We start from the raw sequence: 11501 nt of genomic DNA on the forward strand, positions 1-11501 counted from the left end.
CACATGAGTCTCCTGGGACCATACCTATTTAAACCACCAAATTAACCTTGTCCTGGAGAAAGAAAAGATGGTCCCTTCTCACACAACACTGAAGTCTAAAGTTCCTCAGCACTGTCTGAAGAACTAGGCTTTGTATATTCACAAGACTCATGAACCCACACACCCAGTCATCTGGCTTCATGGAAAGAGGATCTACTTTTGAACTGAGCCCTTGAGACCTATCTGTGAGTACTTGGTGGGGAATTCCCCAAAGCTTCTTTCTCCACTGTGTATATTTATGCCCCAAGTACAGCACACCTCTGTTTACCTACTGTGTTCCTCTTATTTGATTCTCATTCTTATATTTTCTCAAATGCAAGGAAAGTTGCAATTACTTCATTAAATGGAAAAGTAGGATCCCTTGCCATAAATGGATGCTAACAATGAAGATGGATCTCATGAAATATAGAAAATAGAGCTTATTAAATTCTAGGAAGGGACTGGTGCCTGCTGAGAGCCCTGCTCACTGAACAGTCTTTTCACTTTATTATAAAGGGACATTGACAAGTGTTAGAGAGACGCTAAAATGCCCTCACGCTCTTTCCCACATCCCTGCTCCTTGAGGACTTGATAAACAGTGGGGAATAGCTCCTCAGCTTGTGATCTGCTAAGTTTTTCCATGTTTTGTTTACAGAACCTTGTGAAAACCACATTCCTCCTCAGGTCTGAAGATCTATGCCTCCCACTGGGAGTAACACAGACCAGACTATATGTGGGTTTTCATGACCCACAAAGTCCTGGAACCATGGTGAGCTGCCTCCTGCACTCTCATGAGCAGGCACATCTGAAAAGAAAGAGATGGTGTGACATTCAGGTGCCTCAGAGAAACAGACTAGAGTCGAGGCCAGAAAGCGATTACAGTGTCAGAGCAGCAGAGGAGACTTCCCCGTCACCTTCATCACTCTGCAGAGAAAGGTCTTGAAAGCACCTTTCCTCTATCCCATCCCCTGCCATTGTGTTGCAAGAATAAATAAGCAGGGAAAAGAAGTTAGGAACATTTGTGTTACAACTGTATCTGCCAGGGATGATCTAATTTAAAGAGGGGAAATGCCTGCATCTCATTATCTGTTATACCCATGTCCAAGCAAGAAAGGAAAATGGAGAATGAAGGGAAGAGAAACACAGCCAAAAAGGCATGGTGATGTATACCATTCCCACATCCAAAGATGCTGAAGCAGCCCAAGACAAGCACTATACCTTTTCTTCCCATACTACTATACCAATCTCTTCCTTTATAACATGGGTGGGGCCCCTTTCTAGTAATATTAACTGTTGTTGTAGTGCTTAATCTGCTCTACACTCCCAGCAACAGCAGAGCATGTTCTTTGCTACCCATTCCAATGTGCTGGGTTTTCAATCAAAAGACACACACAGCCTTATGTTTAATATGCCTTAAACAGCTCAATGGCTGGGCATTTCCAAATACCCAAATACTGTGGCTAATACACTCTCCCCTCCAAAATTCCTGAATTATTACTTAATAAAACCCATATTTCCATCTTGGCTTCACCAGACCCAGGACTGCAGCAACCCTGAGCCGCAATCCTTGACTTCTACATGTTGGCTGTCTCTCTGTTTTGCACTTCTCACACCTGATCTTTCTGCTTCCTCAGCATGGCACTTCTCCCCCTACTTGGTCCCCTTGCCCATGAATCCTAAAGTTCCACCTCTGTCTTCCTGCCCAGCTGTTGGCCACTGGTAACTTTATTTGCCAATAAGAACCAACTGGGGGCATGGACCCTCAGTGTCTCATGTAATTTTGGGAACCCATAATGCATGCATTAAACTAAATACACAATATAAACAGTGTCAATAGAATATACATTTTAAAAACTTATCATGCAGCCATTTTAAATGGGAAAAATGTCAAGGCTATCAGAGCTATCTCTCAAAAAAGTACATGAAGCACATGGACACTGTTACTGACAACGGTCAACATAGATGATGAGGCAGCAGTGGAGGCCATGGGACAGGCACTGTGCCTTCCTCCAGCAAGCAATTCATCCAGTAAGAGTGACGTTCATCTTACAGATAAGGACCTTGAGTTACAGTGACTCAGTGACTCGGCCAAGACTATAAGACATTACATCTCAAATATGTCAGAGTTAGGCTTGTCCCCAAGTAGGTTTTGCACCTAAGGTCACACTTCTAAGGACCACAGTCTCCTGAGTTACTTATGAAAATGAACCTAGTATTCATTACTATTTCTTTGTAATAGTTGCACATAATATTATATATAGTTAATTTTATGTAATTAAGGTCAACAGAGACACTAATAAAAGCCAAAGCTTTCCCCAAAGCTCTATTGACCCAAAGTTAGTTTGCCAAAGATGCATGGGTCTCATGTCTTTCTTACAGAAAAATCTAATTTCTTTTTTTGCATTGTTATTGCATTTTTTTCTATTTAGAGAACCTACAAACTCAAGGGCATACAAAAACATTTCTTTGGAAATTTTCAAAATTAGGATGTGCATTCATTTCCACTAGGAATGTACTCAAGTGCTAAGTAGCAAAGTTACAAGTAACACAGCATTATGTATATTATGATACCTAAAAATAAGCAATTTCTTTTTTTATTACATATTTTCCTCAATTACATTTCCAATGCTATCCCAAAAGTCCCCCATACCCTCCCCCCCCACTTCCCTATCCACCCATTTCCATTCTTTTGGCCCTGGCATTCCCCTGTATTGGGGCATATAAAGTTTGCAAGTCCAATGGGCCTCTCTTTCCAGTGATGGCCGACTAGGCCATCTTTCGATACATATGCAGCTAGAGACAAGAGCTCCGGGGTACTGGTTAGTTCGTCATGTTGTTCCAACTATAGGGTTGCAGATCCCTTTAGCTCCTTGGGTACTTTCTCTAGCTTCTCCATTGGGAGCCCTGTGATCCATCCAATAGCTGACAGTGAGCATCCACTTCTGTGTGTGCTAGGCCCCGGCATTGTCTCACAAGAGACAGCTATATCTGGGTCCTTTCAGCAAAATCTTGCTAGTGTATGCAATGGTGTCAGCGTTTAGAAGCTGATTATGGGATGGATCCCTGGATATGGCAGTCTCTAGATGGTCCATCCTTTCATCACAGCTCCAAACTTTGTCTCTGTAACTCCTTCCATGGGTTTTTTGTTCCCACTTATAAGAAGGGGCACAGTGTCCACACTTTGGTCTTCATTCTTCTTGAGTTTCATGCGTTTAGCAAATTGTATCTTATATCTTGGGTATCCTAAGTTTTGGGCTAATATCCGCTTATCAGTGAATACATATTGTGTGAGTTCCTTTGTGATTGTGTTACCTCACTCAAGATGATGCCCTCCAGGTCCATCCATTTGGCTAGAAAATTCATAAATTCATTCTTTTTAATAGCTGAGTAGTACTCCTGTAATCCTATGATCCTGGGTGTGTTAGAGCACCTGGGAACAGAGCTTCCTCTGTGTATTGTAGAACTGGCTGCAGAGTTTGCCCCCAAGGTCTGCTCAGGGCACCAGCCCAGACAGAGTGGAAGGAATTTGTGCCACTGGTCTGGCAGAGTTCCTTTGTGCCTGGGCCCTGCTGGTTCCAGTTGCTCCCAGTGTTGGGACAGATGTTCTAATTTCTTCTCTTTGTGCATAGCAATGATCAAGTCCTAATGAGATCAACTTACTTAGGACTGGGGAGTTGTTTCAGTAGATGAAACACATTACACATAAGCATGAGAATGTATGCTTGAAATCCCACACCCCTTGTGAATCCTGACATGGTACACAATGAGATGGGAAGCTGAGACAGGAGAATCCCTATAAGGTCAAAGGCCAACTAACTTGGAATATGTGGAGATGGACAACCAAAAGACATGAGAGGTTGTCTGTCCTCTGACCTCCACATGTGTGCTGTAGCACATGTGCACACAACATAGAATGTACATATAATTACCACCATCATCATTATCATCATTATTATGTCTCAGAACAATGGACTCAATAAAGTGTTTTTAGGTATGACCCTTAAATCACAAATGGTCTCCACATGATAGCATTTGTCTTAGTTCAAATACTTGGAAGACTGAGGCATGACAGTTGAGAATTTCAGGCTATCATTATCCATGTAGTAAGATTCTATCACACACACACACACACACACACACACACACATACACACACACACACATACACACACACACACATACACACACACACACACACACACACACACCAAATGCAAATAAGACTACACATCTAAAGATAGAATGAAGTAATCCACAAAATGGGAAAATATTTCCAATATATTCACATGTTAAGGGCTTAGTTGGCTTTCAAAATAAACAAACAAATGCATTAAATAATAGCGTGAACTTAAATCATCCAATTAATAAAAGTAATAGATATGACTTCAAAAGAAGACAGAGAAATGCACAGCAGGCCCTGGAAAAACAAATACAGCACCCTCAGGGAACTGCAAATCAGAATAAAAATGAGCTTGATAGCTAATCTCAGTGAGAATGACTTGTGTCAAAAGTTCAAAAGGTATCAAGCTAGGCAGGGTGTGGATAAGAAGAGACTCCAGGATATAAATTAGTAGGATCATTCTGGAAAGCAGCATGGGAATCCCTCAGATGAGTTAGAGATATTGTATTATCCAGAAATCCAACTCCTGTCTGTTGAACAGAGGTCTTCATCTCCCTGTTTATTTCAGGATTAGTCACAGGAGCTGAGAAACAGAAATGATCAAATTCAACATTGACTCTCTTACAAATGTTGTATAGACATAATAAAATATCACCTGACCATAAAAAAATTGGCACCTTGTCATTTGTAGTAACATAGACAGGTATAATGGTGTTACATAAGCCAGACACAGAAAGACAAGTCCCCTCAGACATTACTCAGATGTACAAGATTTTTAAAAAATTGATCTGATAGACATAGAATTTATAGATAGATGATAGATAGATAGATAGATAGATAGATAGATAGATAGATGATAGATAGATAGATAGATAGATAGATAGATAGATAGATAGATAGATAGGTAGAGGTTGCCATAGGCTGAGAATGGTGAGATGTCCCATCAATAGTTACAGTTTGATAGAACTAGCTCTGTAGCTATATGATATACTATATAATGACCACATCTAACTTACGTTGTACCTTTCAAAGGCTGGCAGGAAATACTAAAAGATTTTATCACATCACATTGGTGATTATTTGAAGAAATAAGTCTATTCAGCCTGATGTTAACATCCATGTATCAAATATTATATGACCTCATTGATAAGTACAGATGTGTATGTTCATTAAAATTATATATATGAATAAAAGAAAAAAATTAAAAAGAACAATAAATTCTAGAAGAAGATATTTATGGTGAACTAATTTAGGTGGCAAATTAAATGCTTCCCAATCATCTTATCTATTAGTATTTCTACCCATTACCTATGACATATGCACTGCCAAGGAGAAAATTTAGATGTAGAGGTTGCTTTTGGTTACTATTCGGGTTGCTGTGATGAAATGACTGAAAAAAGCAAATTAAAGAAGGATGAATTGATTTGCGAGTGCAGTTTCATTCAGTGGTCCACCACAGTGGAAGATCAAGGCACCAGGAGCCTGAGGCAGTTGACACATTGCATCCAAAGTCAAAAAACAGAGAGAGAGAGAGAGAGAGAGAGAGAGAGAGAGAGAGAGAGAGAGAGAGAGAGAGAAAGAGAGAAAGAGAGAGAGAGAGAGACTGGTACTCAGCTTACTTTCTCATATAGGGTGTGTCTTCTCACCTCAGTTAAGCTGGTCTAGAAACTCTTTCAAATGTCTTCTAGGCAATTCCAGATCAAGTTGACAATCAAGGTTAGTCATCAGAGAGATGCCAAATTGTTCAAGGTCACTAAGTTTGTAAGGAGAAGAGCATGATTGACAACCCAGAAATCTGCCTACAGACTGCAGAGCTCATACAAGTGTCCAGTGAAGCAGTGAGGGAGACAGACACAGGCCAGGGGACAGGGCACTTGCATTCTGAATGACAAGGTCAGGTGGAAGGAACTGGGAGGCTCTAGCACTAGGTCAGTGGCTGGTAGACTAGACGCCCTGAGGGTCTGATGCTGCCTGCACTCCTGCAATGAAAGGAATGTCTCCACCATCAGCCCCATGCACACTTTCTTGTAGGACCCAAGGGATTCACTGTGCACATCAGCTGCTCTATGGGTATAACTTGCAACTCTTAGAGGACAGGGAGGGTCCAGCAGCCTTCTAGCATTACTGATCTGCAAATTCTTGATGTACCTACCTCATGCATCTATATATCCCAGGTCTAGTTTGGGTGTGCGTCCTCCAATTCTACCCTTCAGTTTAATTGTACAGAAAGAGAGACTGCTGTACCTCAGGGTGTTCTAAAACAGAGTGTGCATGGGGCTTCAGAAGAACTTGCTGAAGAAATACGAAGACCAAGGAATCTCACTCCATAGGGCTGAGCTAAAGCCCTAAAAGTTACAGTGACAAACAACCACTGGAGACTCTTCTGTGGGTTTCTAGAGAACACTGGTCACAAAATACTGCTTTAGACTTCTTGCTCATCCTTGAAGACTTGTTTCCCTAAAACTTTCTTTGGCCATCCTTCTCCAAGTGTACCACACTGTTATAATGTTTTGTTATCTCTGAACCTTCTTTTTTTGCATCTATTCTATGACTAAGTCACAGGGGCAGGATAAGAGCTGGGGGTGGGAGATACATGTACACACACCAAAAGGACAGTTTGCCAAGTCCTTATGCTGTAACTCAACTCCTGGATCCATCTATTGCTGTGTCTCATCCACCTCTACAGGTAGCACTATGTGAACCTACTCAGTGCTCTGGGGTTTAATCTACTGAGGGAGTGATAAAGAGGTAAGTAATGAATCTTCATTGGCATACCCCAATAAATGTACACGAGTATACCCATTTTCCTGTTCCAGGGGGGAAGCTGAGTCAGGACCCCAGCCTGCCTTCCCTTCTGCATTCCAATTGCCATCATTAGCATAATAATTGGTTTTATTGCTCAGGGTACTATGCCAGAGAAAGCCACACAAACAGCTGATGATCGCCATTCCTACCAGCTGCTCATAAAGGAAGTGAAGATATTAATGGAAATTCTGTACTGTCATCATCTCTGTGTTTCCAGGACCAGCGGCTGATTGACAGGAAAGGCACAGAAGCCAGTTTTAAAGAGTCTCTCAAACTGGCATTTTTATGCCAGAGGCAAAGGAAAAAAAAGAAGTGTGCGAGTGGAGGCGAGGGGCCTTGTAGCCCTGTAGCTGTCTACTGCAGATGAGAACTGGGAATCCAGCAGGGTTCTCTTTACAAGTGTGAAACGGCAAGAGGTTCTTTGTGCCTCTTTCCACCTCAAAAAAGCTTTTGCAAAGGTCTTGATTTCCCTTCTTTGTGCTTTAATATCGAACCCCAAACTACTTGAATTCACCTTGAAACCTCCCAGCTCTGGCTTCCTGATACAAGACATTCCTTTAGCAGCAGAAACATGATTGATAGCTGGCTCTTGGGCCCAGAGCATTCCCTGCCATGTTTGGAGATTCTCAGCCTTGTACCCAGTCAGAAATCGATGCTTTCTGGCTAGAGGCTAGATAGCACATTGGGGACCATCTCCAAAGGCCTGAACCCATAACCCAACAGTTCTCTGGGTACTGTAGCCCTGATTTTAAGTTATGTTTTCATCTCTGATTTTTTTTCAACATCTGCTAATTTTGGAAGATGAGAAAACTCAGCTCCCAGAAATTTGTGATTTCATGAAAATAGCACAGGAATCGAGTGACACAGACGGAATGTAAGTTCTGACCTGTTTGGTGAGATCACCCAAGTCTTCACCAAGAACCTGGTGAAGGAGCAACTATGTAGACACAGATGTTGGAAGACTGTAGCTACCAGCCAAATCTAGCTCCCCGTGAATGGAGGAGGGGTGAATCAACTTCTAAGGCAACACTGCCATTCATTCATCCTTTACACCTGCCTGTTGGTGGTTTCCTCCACAGCAGTAGAGATAAGACATGAGCACAGAGATGCTATGATTTTCAGAACCCAAATTACTTACCAAGGGCCTTTAAAGGGACAATTTTACTGAAGGTTAGCACAAAGCATTGATTTTAGAATCAGTCTGATTTAAAAGTCACTTCCCCTTATGTCTTAATTTTTCCCATGTGGGACCCCTAGGAAGACTGACCTCAGCTAAGCTGTGGGCAAGAGTAAATGAAATACTGTATTTAAGACAGGCAGAGTAGTGCATGCCTGTGACCCCATCATTGGAGAGATAAAGACGTAAAGCCAGTCTGAGCTATGGAATACAATTCTCTGTCAAAGCAAAGGGACACGGACGAGGAGAAGACAGGGGCAGGAAACAGGAAAGATGGGAAGACTCATTCAGATAGCTGGACGGTTCTCCTCAGAAGTTCAGGCCAGGCACCCCTGCTTGTCCCATCTCAAAGCACCAGGAGTTTCTACTAATCTCATCACAGGGCAAGGGGCAAAAGGGACAAGGACCCAGGGAAGATATGGAATTATCTCAGTGTAGTCCTGAGGCTCTGGTGACTTAAAGAAGAGACCCTCCTGAGTGCCTGCCTTAGGGGTGGGCTTTGAAGATGAATGTCTAAGAATTAAGTCACTCTAAAACATTCTGATGAGAACAGGAAATAGAAACTGACTGGACAGTTTTAGTGAATTCAAGTAGTTTGGGGTTCGATATTAAAGCACAAAGAAGGGAAATCAAGACCTTTGCAAAAGCTTTTTTGAGGTGGAAAGAGGCACAAAGAACCTCTTGCCGTTTCACACTTGTAAAGAGAACCCTGCTGGATTCCCAGTTCTCAAGCAAACAATTTTCCCTTGGCTAAAAGCCATTAAATGGCCATATATGGTCTACATAGTCCTTGTTCCAGGCCAGCCAGGGGTACATGGTGAGACCCTGTCTCAAAACCTAGAAATGCTTCTGGCCACATACATAGTTTGGTCCTTATCAAAGTCAGAGATGCCAGAAGTGTTTAAGCTAAAATATCTTGGGCTCTTTCCTGGACAGAAATACTGCCCAGGGAGTCTGCTTTCTCATTGTGTGTCTTCCTTTAAATGATCACTCCTATGTAGAAGCTATTCATAAGGACATAACTGAAACTGGGAGCAGGTACCTAGACATTTCATGATCAAGTGAGCTGACCACCTCCCTTGCCTTGCCCCAGTTTCTGCTATGAGTCCGGGAAAAATGGCCCAGACCAGTGGTTTGTTGATCTCCATTTCTAAGAGTTCCCCTGCAGTACAGAAGCTCGACTTCTTTTCTCTTAAGCTAAACTATGATAAAACCTCCTTTCTTTTCTTTCTTTTTTTAGTAGATATTTTCTTCATTTACATTTCAAATGCTATCTCAAAAGTCCCCTATACCCTCCCCACCCCCCGCCCTGCTTTCTAACCCATACACTCCCGCCTCCTGGCCCTGGCATTCCCCTGTACTGGGGCATATAATCTTTGCAAGACCAAGGGCCTCTCCTCCCAATGATGGCCGATTAGGCCATCTTCTGCTACATATGCAGCTAGAGACAGGAGCTCTGGGGGTACTGATTAGTTCATATTGTTGTTCCTCCTATAGGGTTGCAGACCCCTTCAGCTCCTTGGGTACTTTCTCTAGCTCCTCCGTTGGGGACCCTGTGTTCCATCCAATAGATGATTGTGAGCATCCACTTCTGTATTTGCCAGGCACTGGCATAGCCTCACAAGAGACAGCTATATTAGGGTCCTTTCAGCAAACTCTTGCTGGCATATGCAATAGTGTCTGGGTTTAGTGGCCATTTATGGGATGGATCTCCAGGTGGAGCAGTCTCTGGATGGTCCTTCCTTCTGTCTCAGCTCCAAACTTATTCTCTGTAACTCCTTCCATGGGTGTTTTGTTCCCCATTCTAAGGAAGAATGAAGTATCCACAATTTGGTCTTCCTTCTTCTTGAGTTTCATATGCTGTGCAAATTGTATCTTGGGTAGTCTAAGTTTCTGGGCTAATATCCACTTATCAGTGAGTGCATATCATGTATGTTCTTTTGTGATTGAGTTACCTCACTCAGGCTGATATCCTCCAGATATATCCATTTGCCTAAGAATTTAATAAATTCATTGTTTTTAATAGCTGTGTAGTACTCCATTGTGTAAATGTACCACATTTTCTGTATCCATTCCTCTGTTGAGGAACATCTGGATTCTTTCCAGCTTCTGGTTGTTATAAATAAGGCTGCTGTGAACATAGTGAGCATGTGTCCTTATTAAAACTTTGAACGTCTTCTGGGTATATGCCCAGGAGAGGTATAGCTGGATCTTCTGGTAGAACTATGTCCAATTTTTTGAGGAACTGCCAGACTGATTTCCAGAGTGGTTGTACAAGCTTACAATCCCACCAGCAATGGAGGAGTGTTCCTCTTTCACCACATCCTGGCCAGCATCTGCTGTCACCTGAATTTTTGATCTTAGCCATTCTGACTGGTGTGAGGTAGAATCTCAGGGTTATTTTGACTTGCATTTCCCTGATGATTAAGGATGTTGAACATTTTTTCAGGTGCTTCTTAGCCCTTTGGTAATCCTCAGTTGAGAATTCTTTGCTTAGCTCTGTACCCCATTTTTAAATGGGGTTATTTGATTTTCTGGAGTCCACCTTCTTGAGTTCTTTATATATATTGGATATTAGTGCCCTATCAGATTTAGTATTGGTAATAATCCTTTCCTAATCTGTTAGTGGCCTTTTTGTCTTATTGACAGTGTCTTTTGCAGAACCTTTGCAATTTTATGAGGTCCCATTTGTCGATTCTCAATCTTACAACACAAGCCATTGCTGTAAAACCTCCTTTCTATAGTCATCTTTCATTGTCCTAAACTTCCATTCTTCACTTTTAAAAGATAAGAATCCAGTGACTACTAACACCATGAAAATTTTCTGTGCTCATAATCATCCAGCGCCAAGTCAAGTCCAAGGTGAGAATAACAGCTTGTCAGTCTCAAATACACCACACTTTTCTTTGCTGAGGACATGTTTTTGTCCCATCTTTCAACCCAAAGGTTGTAAAATGAAATAAAGAACACAGAGATCATTATCTCATTCCTATAGCTGGGATTTGTGCATAAAACCTCCCTAAGCACCGTTGGGAATGTAGAAAACACAGGATCTTTTTCTCAATGATGAAAGAAACATTTCTTTATCTTCTGTCGTTCAATATTCCCAGAGATGATCAGACTCCACTACTGAGTGAGTGGGAGAGGATGAATGCATTTTGAATGCCAGCTTCATTTTCTTCTTAAAATAGGAAGGCTGTCTTAAGAGAAACAATGGGGCTGCAGTTGGCTTTATTTGAAGCTCACAGGGGCTCTTTGTTATTATGCTTATAATACTATTCCTTACAATACTATTCCTTTCTTTACATAAGTCAGGGGTTTCCACCTACTGAATCCATTTCCCATTCAGATGCTATAGGCACAGTGCATCACAGAGGCGTC

The sequence above is a fragment of the Mus caroli genome, unplaced genomic scaffold, assembly GCF_978045245.1.
Source record: "Mus caroli unplaced genomic scaffold, Mus_caroli_1 scaffold_12, whole genome shotgun sequence".
In the NCBI taxonomy this organism is placed as follows: domain Eukaryota; kingdom Metazoa; phylum Chordata; class Mammalia; order Rodentia; family Muridae; genus Mus; species Mus caroli.